Here is a 13236-nt window from a genome sequence, read left to right on the forward strand (position 1 = left end):
AGCAGTGCTCATGCCAGCGCCAATTGGCCCCACAGATTTGATTTAAGAACAACTCCAAAGAGATTTACTTGGGCCCTGCGGTGAACCAAACAGCATAAGACTGTTGAGGCTCACTGGGAAAGATATTGGAAATTTCAATACCAAATGGACAGGCCCCATAACAAGTTCCTGAAGAAGCTGTTAATTGGTAGCAAATGTGTTTCCCAGTCACCCACCCAACCCCAAACACACCAGCCTCAGGTTCGTGAAGTAACCTCCAGAGTGAGAATTTTTAATTCCTGCCTGCACAGGCTCCTGACCTCACAGCCCTTTGAAAATCCAGCCCAAAGAGTGCAAGTTTTAAATTGGGAAAAGGTAAATTTTGCTAAGCTGAGATGTGATTTTGCAGAAGTGGGCTGGAAACAACTATTTGAAGATAAATCTGTGCCAGAGCAGTGGGAGACATTCAAGGAGGAGCTAAAGAAGGTTCAAAATAAATATGCTCCCACAAACAAAAAGGGGGAGCCTCCCAAATCCAGACACGTCCGTGGTGGTCAAGAACATACAGTGTAGGGTAAGGCAAAAAAAGAAAGCTTATGTCAAATTCCCAATGCTCAATGTTCCAGAAATCCTAAAGAGTATAGTAAGTGCAGGAGTGAAGTTAAGAGAGGGCATTAAAAAAATTGGCAAGTAAAATAAAGGCAAACTCAAAGACATTTTATAAATATGTAAAGAGCAAGAGGATAACTAAAGAAAGAACAGGGCCAATTAAAGACAAACAAGGTAACTTGTATGTGGAGGCAGAAGATGTAGGAATGGTTCTTAATGAATATGTTTGCCTGGAATTTCATCTGTGAGGCAGGAATCGCATGCTTGCCATTTCCTGATGTCACGATCCCACCTCCTAGCCAGCAGTTCCCACCCATGTTTTTTTATCGCAGGGTGGGAAAGGGAAGGCTGGAGTCAGGCTACTTGAGAAAACTTAATCTAATTAAGTGGTCATAAAACAGTCAAAATAAATAAACAGCTATTCAGAAACCTCTTCAGAAAACGCAATGCCCTTGGGAGCTCATGAAACTGTCAGTCAAAACAAAGTCCTCAGACATCTTGACAACTGTATGAACAATCACCGCTGCTGCTGAATTGAATCAAATAGTGGGATTTGGAGCTCAGCCAAGTATTCATAATTAGATCCTGCGATTCCATTACACAACTGTGTCAACAAAGCTTCTAGAGCTGCATACATAGGCTTTTTAGGCCACAGCTGGAGTACCTGTGTGCATTTCTGGTTGCCACACTATGGGCAGAATTTTCCGGTCTGCGTGAGGGGGCGGGCCCAACATGCTGATGTGTAAAATGATGCGTGATGACGTCGGGCGTCACCACACACCATTGCAATATTTCGCAGAGTGGGCGCGCTATGACTTCCAAGGCACGTCCACCAATAATTAACAGGCCACTTAAGGCCCCTGAGGTAGTAATACACAGCAATTTTTCTCAGCCCGTGCAATTTTCAGTGCGTCACACGGGCGCAATGGGCAGGCAGGTAGGCCACATTTTTAAAAACCTCATCCATGGGCAGGATAAGAGGAGTGAGTGGGCTTGCGAATGTGATTTGTTAGTCATTTACTTAAGAAACTTATTGCTACTTGCTTGTGTGAACAGAAGAACTTCAAATCTCTTCAGAGCTTCTTTGACAGAAATACCAGGCTTCAGGTCAAGACTCTGGAGGAAACATAATTCTTGGGCCCTTGCAGGTTTCAGACAGCCTTCCCTTACCCTGGGAATGGAGATTGTGCTCTCCATTGGAGGCACCTCCTCTGAGGAGAAAGAGAGGGCCAGAAGGGGAGGACATATGCAGCTTCCAGGGGAGCCACCTTTGGGAGGACAGCTGCGGGCATAATGGGCTAAGGGCCAACAGGAAGTGCAAGGCGGAAGGGGCCGCAGAAGAGGCCACTATCCTGCTGCCCGGGTTTACAGGCGGCGATACAGCTACCTCAATATGTCTGAGGTGCAGTGCTGAAGGAGGCACTGTCTCTCAAGGGAGACAGTGACCTCTATCTATCAGAAGATAAGCCCTAAGATCAGCTCCAACTGTGTGGGTGGATACCCCATTCCAGTGGCGTTGAAGGTCATGACTGCCCTCAATTTTCCGTTGCCTCCGGCTCTTTCCAGGGGTCAGTGGGTGATCTTTGTGGAATCTTTCAGTCAGCTGTCCACAGCTGTGTCAAGCTGGTGACAGACGCTCTGTTCAGGCGTGCATTGACTTTCATTCCCTACTGCTCAGACGAGGCCAGCCAGGTATAGCAAGCCAGAGGCATTACAGCGATTGCTGGGTTCCCCTGCGTCCAGGGTGCAATAGACTGCACACATGTGGCCATCAAGGCACCAGCGGGTGAGCCGGGTGCCTTCCTCAACAGGAAGGGATTCCACTCCATGAACACACAGATAGTGTGTGACCATAGGATGCAGATTCTGCTAGTCTGTGCAAGATACCCAGGCAGCTCCCAAGACGCCTACATCCTGAGACACTCCCAGGTGCCGAGGCCCTTCAGTGCTCCAGCCTGGCTAGATGGAAGGCTGCTGGGTGACAAAGGCTATCCCCTCAAAAAATAGCTCTTGATACTCCTCCACCATCCAAGAACAGAGGCCGATCAGCAGTACAATATGGGCCATGCCTCCACCATGCCTCCACCAGAGAGAACCAAGATGTACTTCTGATGCCTGGACCGTTCAGGGGGCGCACTTCAATACTCCCAGATTGTGTGTCACTGATAGTGGTTGCACGCTGTGCTCTCCACAATTTGGCGCTGGAAAGGGGGGAGGCAGTGGAGGAAGTAAATGTAGACACAGATGCTCTGGCTGCACACGATTAGTCCAGTAGTGAGTCCAAGGACGAGCACACACAGGAGAATGCTAAGGGGATAGACGCTGACCCGGGCATCCTCCAGGGAGGCTTTGATCCAATGCTCCTTCAGCTAGCGTACCACAGATGGACCTCCAACACATGCCAGGACTGCAGGCTCCATACTCGACACCTGAGAGCAACATTTGCCTGGTTTGGAACATTAACTTTGTGATTTGTCAATAAAGTTCAATAACAAGCAAGTCACTCATAACATCATGGGTTCATCTACACTTGCAAAAGTAATGAAACGCCCAGAGGCTTGTTGAGAACTAAAACATTTAATGATTGCATACTTGCATACAGAAATGAAAGTGCATTAGAAGGTGTTGAGCAGCACACCTAATGAAAAGCAATTGAAACGAGGGCAAAAGAAAACCACCCGTGGTGTGCCTAAAGTGATTTATGTTTACGTTTGCGGGTGCTATGTCTAGGTGCTTCTCCCTCGCTGGCACCGGCATCTGAGACAGCCTGCTCACTCTGCTGTCTTGCTGGCCTTGATAACCTCGGCGGTCGTCCTCTGGCCTGTGGAGCCTGTCCTGGCCCCAACTGGGAGGGAGCAGCCACTGGCATGGCTGACATCTCCCCAGTCACTGCAGCCTCATCAGATGCCATAGTCACTGACAAAGGGTCGGAGGAGCTGCTGCCCTCATCCGGGGCGCCCTGAGAGGAGCCCGTAGAGACGACAGGCAGCTTGTGCGCCAACGTGAGGTCACTTCAGACCTCCCTGCTCACTATTGATGGATGGGCACCTAGATGGGATACTGGGTGCCCAAGTCATCTCGCATATTGACACTGAGCACCTGAGTTCAATGCTGCTGTGAGGGCTTGCATGTCCGAGCGCATCCACAGGAAGCCTTGATTGTTCTCCTGGAGGAGCCTCTCCATGAGAGTTGCCACTCTCTCCATGGAGGAGGCATTGTGCTCAGCCATGAGGGTCATTGCATTGCTCATGCTCTACATGGACTCCTCCATCACGGAGACCATGGCATGCATTCCCTCATGCATCTCCGCCAGATCCTCCCACACATCCTGCTGGACTTCCAGCATCTGCTGCCTAAGGGACAACTCCAGAGGCACATCATCAGCCACTGACTGAGCATGTTCCTGGTCCCCAGCAGTCCTCCAACTGTCGGCGCCCTGGGCACTCTCTGCCTCCGCCTGCACCTCAAGTAAGTGTGAAGTGCCCTCACTGCTGTGCACCGGAACACTAGCCGATGATCTTATCCCCACTGAGGTGCTGGTGTCTGCGCTGGTGCCTGCCTGGCTGAGATGGTGTGACGCTGGTGTGTTTATACCTTCTGGACCTTCAGGTGTCAGTGGCGGTTCCTCTGCCTCCTGGGTGTTGGCGTGTTCCAGAGAGGCTGAAAGGAAGAACAAGGACATTTGATTAGTTGAAGTTGTTACACTGTTAATGTGCATGTCTGGCACCCGGATCAGGATGTGTTCCTCCTTCCATTATCAATGGGCAACCCATGTTGGATGCTGAAATCAGTATACAATCAACAGTGGAATGGTTGCAATGACAGACATTGTGACCTCAGGGCACGGCACTCTTACTTCTCAGTGGCATCCCAACCTCACTGCAGCCAGTAGACCTTGGCACATGGTGCCTCTCCAGCTCGAGAGCCTCCTGTTCGTATCTGGTCAGTATGAGTAAGGGGCCTGCGCTCTGCCAGTCTGCATCCCTTTGGCATTATTGTGTGCGGTTTTCTCCTGAAAGGAGAGAGGAGCATTGATTAGTCCACCCTGTACCTGCATTGCCATTGCAGCCTTGCCACCCCCACCTGAGTGCAACATTGCAGGGCTCATCCGATTCGTCACCCTGGAGCTGCTATACACTCACTCCAAGCAGCCAGGGCTGACCCTCTTGCCCAGATGCTGCCTCCATCACATTTGCCACTCACACTGTAAAACCTTCCAAACCAACGAGCACCACTACCTAGAAGGACAAGGACAGCACATGGATGGCTACCCCACCATCTGGAAGTTCCCCTCCAATTCAGTCAGCACCCTGACTTTGAAATGTTTTGGCGCTCCACCATGCGCCTAGGTCTAGATACTGGAACTCGCCCCCAAAACAGTACTATGGATGTATCTGCACCACATGCAGCGGATACAGAAGGCAGCTCCCATCACCCTCTCAGGGGCAACTAGTCATGGGCAATAATGCTGGCCCACCCAATGAAGGCCACATGCCGTGAATAAATGAATGCAATGACAAAATTCCGACTTTGGTGAGGCAGGGGGCAGGTGGGGCCAACCTAACTGCTGTGCTAAGTGACCCAGGCCAACACAGTATTCACCCTTCCTGATTGAAGAGATTGAACTGCTTGCGGCACTGCACCCAGGTGCGTCTCACCACATTGTGGGAGCTGACCCTTTCTGCCACCTCATCCCAGGCACATTTCGTCATGTGGGAGGAACAGCTCCTCCTGTCCCTTAGCACAATGATGTCGCAGCATGCTGCCACCTCCTCAAGGAGGGCAGCGAGGCACTCATCTGAAAATCTCAGGGCACACTGCCCCACTCACCTGCCCTCCCACCTGGCCTGCTCTCTGAGAGCGCTCTCGGACATCCTCCTGTGCGACATTGCTGGCAGACTTTGGAAGGCTGCCTGCGAGGTTTTTAAACAAGCTGCTGGGTTGCCATTGGACCCAGTGGCCACTGGACTCCCGCTGTCACCCGTCCATTCATGCTGATCCTGGGAGCTGCGATTCATGCTGGGCGGGCCTTAATTGGTAAAATGGTGGTGCGGAGCTGATTGTGGGCGGCGATTGGCTCTGTGCCCGCCCATGCCCGCTCCCGAACAGCCCACCATAGGAAAAATTCTACCCTATAGGAAGGATGTGATTGCACTGGAGAGGGTGCAGAGGAGGTTCACCAGGATGTTGCCTGGGCTGGAGCGTTTCAGCTATGAAGAGAGTCAGGATAGGCTAGGGTTGTTTTCTTAGAGCAAGAGAAGGCTGAGGGGGAACCTGATAGAGGGGCATATATAGGGTAAATAGGAAGAAACCTTCCCCTTAGCTGAGGTTTCAATAACCAGGGGGCATAGATTTAAGGTAAGGGGCAGGAGGTTTAGAGGGGATTTGAGGAAAACTTTTTTCATCCTGAGGGTGGTTGGAATGTGGAACATACTGCCTGAGGGGCTGGTAGAGGCAGGAACCCTCACAACATTTAAGAAGTATTTAGCTGAGCACTTGAAATGCCATAGCATACAGGGCTAAGGGCCAAGTGCTGGAAAATGGGATTAGAACAGATAGCTGCTTGGTGGCCAGCATGGATAAGATGGGCTGAAGGGCCTGTTTCTGTGCTGTATAACTCTATAGCCAGAATTTTTAGCCTGGTGGGTGGGCGCGCGCCCGACCTGACCGAGCATGAAATGACGCGTGATGACGCCGGCCAAGTGTGATACAAGGGCAATAGGGATGGGCAATAAATGTTGGCCTAGCCAGTGATCCCCACATCCCTTGAGCGAATAATAAAAAAAAATCAGGATCGCTTTTGTCTTCTTTCAAGATTCAGGTGTTAAGCCAATACTTCAGCAATCTCTGCCTCCTTAGCCCTGACTTTTAAATTTATCTCCAATTTCTCTGCCACCATCATCAAATTAACCTTTGTTAACTGTCACAAGGCATTCATAGATAGGTCCTGTTTTTCCTAAAAATGCATGAGCACTAGACATAATCATGTTAAATTTTAAATATGTACAATACAAGTAACTGTAAAATTTTGTTCATTTAAACTCTGGGAAAATTTAATGTACTCATCCCAGACTCTGGATTCATATCCCGCAAGAGCCTCCAGTTTATCATGATCCCATTGAGACTGATAACTTTCAAAAAGATATTTGAATTCCCAGTGGCCAACCTAAAGGAATTGCACAACAAGATTTCAACTTTTAAGACTTTTACTGTAACAAACAAATTAAAAGCAACATAATTAAACATTACTCGGTAGGTAACTATTACTAAACTACAGAAAAAATATCCCTCATCAGTTCCTTAACATGACCAATAGCCTGTGCCATATTTATATATTACAGCACACTCTCTGCAGAATTGCAGTCTCTACAGGACCCAGCCCAAAGCTACTCCCAGCTCCCAACAGGCTCACTTCTTCCTGCTTCACTGAATCATAACGTTCACCGACAGATGAACGTTTTTCCCTTCGGTCTTCCGAGAAATCCTAAACCGACCTCCAACAGTGCATCTCACTCGGATGATTCCCTCCCTGCCATGTAAAGACAAATCTCCCAGAGTCCTTAAGTTTCCATGAGTTCCATCTCTTTGACCAGAGAACATCTTCTCACCCACATTTTGTCTGCTAACCAACAGTGAAAACCACATTTCCCCTTTGGCTGACTGCAGCAGCTGCCCCCTGACACTCCCTCTGTTCAAAATCTCTGAGACTTGAAAGAGTCTGCAATAGCAAAAACACCCTTTGCCTTCAGGTGTTAAACCTAGCATGTACATCTCAATAGCATTCAGCCTGGGCTCCTATTTCCCACAGTAACCAAGGCACTCAGGCTTGACATCAGGCAGAAATGCATAGTAGACCTCATGACTCTCTTCATTAGATTATTTTACCTTGAATTCAAAGAGGTAGTCCAAAACATAACCATCTTATAAAATCTCGCATTTGGAACATACACACCTTTTGAACTTAACTGTCAAAATGTTCCTGACTCCAGACTTGGGCTCCCATGGGTCACAACTCCTCTGAAATGCCATGAACCACATTGTCTACCTAAATGGGCCTGATTCCATGAAAATGGCAGGGGGTTTAAAATGCCACACCCGGAAATGGAGCCAACAAGGCTGGGAGTGTTCCATTTGGGCTTGCTGCCCCTTATCCGGCACTTGCTAAAAGTAGCCGGTGTTGGGAATGGAGGCGGAAATCCCGAAATTGGGTCCTGTCCGCCATTTTGAAAGCCTGCCTGCTGCTGTTCTGACACAGATGGAGGCATGAAAATCCAGCCCTTTGCTTTTGTTTTCACAAAAGAGAGGGACAAAGCAGTCATTATAGTTCTGGAGGAGGAGTGTAAAATATTGGTTGGAGACACAGCGGGGCTTAAAATAGACTTACCTTGAGGCAGAGTCAAGAACAGAACCAGAGATGGGCTGAAGCTGTCTGGAAAACGCCATAGTTTGAAAAACAAAAATCAAACTGTGACATCACAGGAAAGTTGTAAGTTCATTGGCTGGTGAGTATTGCTGCTTAGGGACTGAGCCTAAACAATTGGTAGATAAAAACCGTTAAAAAAGTTAAGCACTAATAATAAGTAAAAAGTGAGTAGCTGGTGAGACTTATCTTTTATTTTTAAGTAAGCTTTATTACTTAATACTAATTAATTACTACTAATAAGGCGTGTTAGGTATTAGTTTTTATCAGTATTAGTGAAGTTTATTAATAGCAGTAAAATTTCTTCCTATCGGTACCATTTACTAGTATTGGTAAGGTTTATTAGCAGGAGCAAGGTTAACTAATAAATAAAGGAATGACAGGGCTGCTCCAACCTCAAGAGTGCATATCCTGTGCTATGTGGAACACCAGGATGCTTCCTATGTGCCGGATAACCATTTGTCCAGGATGTGTCGTCAGTTGCAGCAGCTTCAGCTCCAGACCTTGGAACTTGAGTAGCAGTTGGTATCACTGTGGTGCATTGTGAGGTTGAGAACTTTGTGGATAACACATTTATCGATGTGGCTACCTTGCAGCATAAGATTAAGCAGGGAGAGAGGGAATGGGTGACCACCAGACGGTCAAAAAGGAACACAAAAGTAGCGCAGGAGTACCCTGAGTCAACTCACTGTCCAAGCAGCATTCAGTTCTGAATTCTGTTGAGAATGATGGTTCATCTGGGGAGTGCAGCCAGAGCCAAGTCCATGGCGCCAAAGCTGGCTCAGCTGTACAGTGGGGTAGGGTACAAGGAAGACTGGAAGAGCATTAGTGATAGGTGATTTGATATTTAGGGGAATAGATAGGCATTTTTCAGCCACAGATGTGAATCCAGAATGGTGTGTTGCCTCCCTGGTGCAAGGGTCAAGGATGCAGAGCATTCTGAGGGGTGAAGGTGAACAGCCAGCAGTCATGGTCCACATTGGTACAATCGACATAGGCAGAAAGAGGAGTGTGGTCCTGCGGTCAGAATTTAGGGAACAAGCAGGAAATTAGCAAATTACCTCAAAAGCAGTAATCTCCAGATTACTACCAGTACCACATGCAAGTGCATGTAGAAATAGCAGGATAAAGCAGATAAAAGCATGGAGGAAAGATGGTGCAGGAGGGAGGGCTTTAGATTCTTGGGAAATTGGGACTAACTCTTGGGGAGATGGGACCTTACAGGAAGGATGGGTTGCACCTAAATAGAGTTGGGATTGAATTCCTTGCAGGGTGTTTCGCAAGTGCTATTGGGGAGGGTTTAAACTAATTTGGTAGGGATGTGGGAACCAGGAGGTAACATCAGAAGCAATACCAAGGTGCACAGAATACTGGGAGATAAAGCACTAGAAGAGGGAATAATAAGTTAATAGGTGGGGTTGGAATAAGGGAGAAAGTAATTATGTCTAAATCAGGGTTACTGTGTATATGTGAATGCACAGAGTGCGGTAAATAAGATTGGGAAGTTAAAGACTCAGATTGCCATGTGGAAATATGGGCCTGAATTTTACCCTTGGCTGGTGTGCGCAATCAGCGGGCCCGGGAGCGCCCGGGAAACGGACCACCGACCACAATCGGCCCCCGACTGCAATTTCACACTGGCTGGCCAATTAATGGTCAGCCTGCATGAAACCCGTGCTGAAAAGCTCAGCTGCCCGGGTGGGAGTGGAGGCGGGAAGAGGCAGGTGATGACTGGGGGCATGGGTGTGCACTGTGAGAGAACTCCCTGAAGGCAGACAGTTGCTTCAGGGAGCTGCAGACCTTCAAATAAGTGTGTAATAGCTGCAAGAAAATGTCCATGCATCACAGTCAAGCACCTGAAAGCATACCTCAAAAAAAATGCTCTCCCCAGATATTTATTTTTATTTTATTTCTTAACAGAAATTTCATCCCACCCTTGGATGAGGTTTGATGAAAAGTGCAAAAGCCGTCAGACCGATTCCCCCCCGTCCGTCAACCGTAAGGTTGGACGAGCCACAAAAAAATTGCAGACAATTGTGTCATTAATGGGCTAAATTGTCGGCGGGCACACTTCCATCTTTGACGTGATCCCGCCAAGTGAAATATCGTTTGAGTACGCGATGACATCGGGGGCTTGCCTGATGTCATCTTGCATGATTTCACACCTGATCGGGCCGGGCACACGCCCACCCAGCCCATCCATGAGATGTAAAATTCTGCCCATGATGTTGTGGCTATAACAGAGATCGGGCTCAAAGAAAGGCAGCCCTAGGTATTAAATATTCCTGCATACAAATTGCTCAGGAAAGCTAGGAAAGGAAGAAAAGGGGGAGGGATGGCAGTTTTGATTAAGAAGAGCAGTGCTGGAGAGAGAGGATATCCCAGAGCGATCAAGGATTGAATCTATTTGGTCAGAGATAAGGAACAAAAGGGGTGCAATTATATTGCTTGGTGTAATCTATAGGTCACCAACTAGTGGGAAAGATGTACAGGAACAAATTTGCAAGGAAATTACGGAGAGGTGCAATAATAGTAATAATGGGGTACTTTAATTAACCAAATATAGACTGGGATAGCTGTAGTATAAAGGGCAGAGAGGGGAAAGACTTCCGAAAATGTGCTGAGGAAAATTTTCTACAGCAGTTTGTTTTCAGAAAGTAGGCACTGCTAAGACCTGGTTCCTGGGAATGGAGTGGGCCAAGTGGATCATGTGTCATTAGGAGAACATTTAGAGGACAATGATTATTGTATGATAAGATTTAGGCTGACAATGGAAAAGGAAAGGAACAATCCAGAGTAAGAATAATTAACTGGGCGAAAGCCAACTTCAATGGGGTAAAAATGGATCTGGACCAAATGAATTGGAGTCAAAGGTTGGCAGAAAAAATGGCAGCTGAACAATGGGCTACCTTCAAAGAAGAGATGGTTTGGGCACAGTCAAGGTATATTCCCTTGAAAGGGAAACTTAGGGCAAAGAAATCCAGAGCTCCCGGAATGACAAAGAGTTAGAAATTAAGATTAAGAAGAAAAAGTGTGATTATGACAGATGTCAGGTAGAAAATACAATTGAGAACCAGGCTGACTACAGGATGTTAAGAAAGGAGGTGAAAAATGCAAATAATAGAACCAAAGAAGGAGTATGAAAAGAGACTGGCAGCCAACATAAAAGGGAATCCCAAAGTCTTCTATAGGCATATAAATAGTAAAAGAGTGGTAAAAGCAGGAGTAGGGATGAAAAGAGGGATTTGTGCATGGAGACTGAGGGCATAGCTGAGGTATTAAATGAATATTTTACATCTGTCTTTTCCAAGGAAGACGGTGCTACCCAGGCCATGGTGAAAGAGGAGGTAATTCAGACACTAGAAGGATTTATAATTGATAATGAGGAGGTATTGGAAAGGCTGACTGTACTTAAAGCTGATAAGGCACCAGGACCGGATGAGATGCAACCAAGGATACTGAGGAAAATGAGAGTGGAAATTGTAGAGGTACTGGCCATAGTTTTTCAATCTTCCTTAGACTCGGGGATGGTCTCGGAGGATTAGAGAATTGCAAACATTACACATTAGTTCAAAAAAGGTATAATGACAAGCCTAGCAATTACAGGCCAGTCAGTTTAGCTTCAGTGGTGGGGAAACTTATATAAACAATAATTCGGGGCAAAATTAATAGTCACATGGGAAGGACAAATGCAGGTTAATTGAGGAAAACCAGAATATATTTCTTCAGGGAAAATCATGTTTAACTAATTTGCTGGAACTTTTTGAAGAGGTAACAGAAAGGATTGATGACTATTTGGGACTATTTTCTTGGAGAAGAGAATGCTGAGAGATTTGATAGAGGTATTCAAAATCATGAGGGGTCAGGACAGAATAGATAGGGAGAAGCTGTTCCCAAATATGAATGGATTGAGAATGACAGGGGACAGATTTAAAGTTATTGGCAAAAGAAGCAAAAGGGACATGAGGAAAAGCTTTTTCTCGCAGCAAGCAGTTAGGATCTGGCATGCACTGCCTGAGAGTTTGGTGGAGGCAGGTTCAATTGAGGCATTCAAAAGAGTATTAGATTGTTGTCTGAAAAGGAAGAATGTGCAGGGTTATGGGGAGAAGTGGGTGGGAGGTAATGACACTAGGTGATTTGCTCATTTGGAGAGCCAGTGCAGATACGATGAGCCAAATGGCCCCCTTCTGTACTGTAACAATTCTGTGAATCTGTGGATAAACATAATGGGCTGAATTTTACAGCCTCATTGCGGCAGGGGTGGGGCCATGAAATGTGGCGAGCCATTCAAATGTCCATTGACTTCAGCTTGACCGTAAAATCCTGCTGGCGTAAAATTCCACCCCGTGAGAGAGGAAATATTAAGGTTTTTAGCATCTTGTTATCAGCCAGTGTGAGAAGCTGTCAAACAATTCCCCAATTTTGTCAACTAAACACAGAATTTAGTGTCCTCTACCAGAATACTGCAGAATTAATTGGCATCAATTTATATGTACAATAACTTCATTTTAATAGAGACTATGGGCACTACCATACTTCTGGTACAAGAGGCTAAATGTTACATCATAAAAACAGAAAGTACTGGAAAAACTCAGCAGGTCTGGCAGGATCTAGAAGAGAGAAACAGAGTTAACGATTCAAGTCCAATACGACTCTCCTTCAGAAGAGTTCTAAAGAAGAGTCATATTGCACTTGAAATGTTAACTTGGGGCTGAATTTTCCCCCCATTGGGGGGAATGTTGATGGGTGGGCGCGTATGGGTGCGCTTCTGATCAGCGCTCCCGTTCAGAGGCGCGGTGCCATTTTATGTGGGCAGGCCAATTAAGGCCCACTCAGCGTGACGTCCGCAGGGAAACGATATGCGCTCCTTTTGTGGGAAGGGGGGGAATTCCCAAATTCGAGAGTGTGCTCTTTCGCGCATGCGCACGAAAGAGCACACTCATTTCCCTGAGGCTAAGTGCTGCCTCAGGGAGATCGCCTCTACTTTCAAAAATATTAAAAATAGAAAAAAAAAATCCTTTACATGTGCCCTCATGTGACAAAGTCACATGAGTTGGGACATGTCCATAATTTTTACAAAATCTTTATTAAAATTTTTTAAAGCCTGCATGAAACCTCATCCCGCCCGTGGATGAGGTTTCATATTTTTTCTACTTCCCGCCAGGGCTCCTGGCTTGCCCGCCAGCCTTAAGGTTGGACGGGCAGGTCCTTTAATTTTTTAACTGACC

The 13236-nt window shown here is 46.8% G+C and overlaps 1 protein-coding gene across 1 annotated transcript in view; it reads left to right on the plus strand.

Annotated features, from left to right (window-relative positions):
* The window catches only part of kalrna (kalirin RhoGEF kinase a), a 1007899-nt gene that overhangs the window by 484491 nt on the left and 510172 nt on the right, over positions 1–13236 (plus strand). The window lies entirely within an intron of this gene.

The sequence above is a fragment of the Carcharodon carcharias genome, chromosome 12 (genome assembly GCF_017639515.1).
Source record: "Carcharodon carcharias isolate sCarCar2 chromosome 12, sCarCar2.pri, whole genome shotgun sequence".
NCBI classification, from domain to species: Eukaryota; Metazoa; Chordata; class Chondrichthyes; order Lamniformes; family Lamnidae; genus Carcharodon; species Carcharodon carcharias.